Raw genomic sequence first — 1,404 nt, forward strand, 5'->3', positions numbered from 1 at the left:
CAGCCGCTGTGAGACCTAACACCTTAACATCTTGGGCCTCAGACCAGGAAATTGATGTCACAATCACAAGATGGCTACATCTGGCTCCTGATCGGGATGGTGACAGGAAGGAGAGCATAAGAAGAAAAGAGGGCATGGAGAGCGCAACAATTTGATGGATAGAAAAATACCCTTCAAGAGTAAGCTGCATCCCAATTTGGACTTTGTGTTCACTGTTAAATAAAAAAAAGTGCATTTTTCCAGTGTATGTGGAGTTATATGTGACTGCAGGACCGTCATTCATTGAGGTATGTGGGCCAAGTGTACATGCCATGTCTGCCCCAGAGCTGGGCCAGACCAATTTTGCTGACTGGGTTGTGTGTGTCTACAATACCTACTATATACACAGTGCCGTGAAAAAGTATTTGCCCCCCTCCTGATTTCCATCCATCTATCCATTTTCCGATCCGCTTTATCCTCATAAGGGTCGCGGGGGTGCTGGAGCCTATCCCAGCTCTCTTCGGGCAGGAGGCGGGGGATACCCTGAACCGGTTGCCAGCCAATTGCAGGGCACACACAGGCAAACAACCATCCACGCTTACACTCACACCTAGGGACAATTTAGACTATAGTGTTCAATCACCTTGCCATGCATGTTTTTTTGGAATGTGGGAGGAAACTGGAGAATACTGGAGAAAACCCATGCGGGCCCGGGAAGAACATGCAAACTCCACACAGGGAGGCTAGAGCTAGAATTGAACCCGGTATCTCTGCACTATGAGGTCAACGTGCTAACCACTGGCTCACTGGGCCGCCCTATTGTGGACTACAGTATATGTTATTAAAAAAAAAAAAAAAAAAAGACATCTACAAAAGAATCATTGATCTACCTGGATTCATTACCTAACCAAGATTAAAGTTATAGGAAAGGATACATTTCCTGCTCCTTTTTGAACATGTACTGTATGCATAAGCCCTTATTTCATGACTAATGACTGGGTTGACTACTGTAACTTGCTCTTGTGTCACTTTCATTGATGCTTTGCTTCTGTTGTATGTAAATAAAAACGAGAGTGAAAAAGCGATCTTAATGTAAACGCTGATAAAGGCTTTCCTTACCGAAATAGGACAGGAAATAGGGAATTGCAGCAAAGCAAGTGTGACTCAGTATCGCCAAATTCGTTGCTCCGCTTAGCAATTTTTTTTACTAGTTTTGAAAAAAAGCTAACTCGTAAACAAATATAGCAGCTTTTTGTGATGTCAAATTGACACTGTCCTCCAGAGCAAGAGATGTTCACCCCTCAGTAAAAAGGAAATGAAACGGCAATTTTAGATATCTTCTTTAAAATCGCTTGCTCGCCCAGATGTGTGTGTAAACCGTGCACTGTGTGAACTAATTGGAAAGAATTGGACCACCAGACACCC

This window comes from Hippocampus comes, unplaced genomic scaffold (assembly GCF_001891065.2).
Source record: "Hippocampus comes isolate QL1 unplaced genomic scaffold, H_comes_QL1_v1.1 scaffold223, whole genome shotgun sequence".
NCBI lineage: Eukaryota > Metazoa > Chordata > Actinopteri > Syngnathiformes > Syngnathidae > Hippocampus > Hippocampus comes.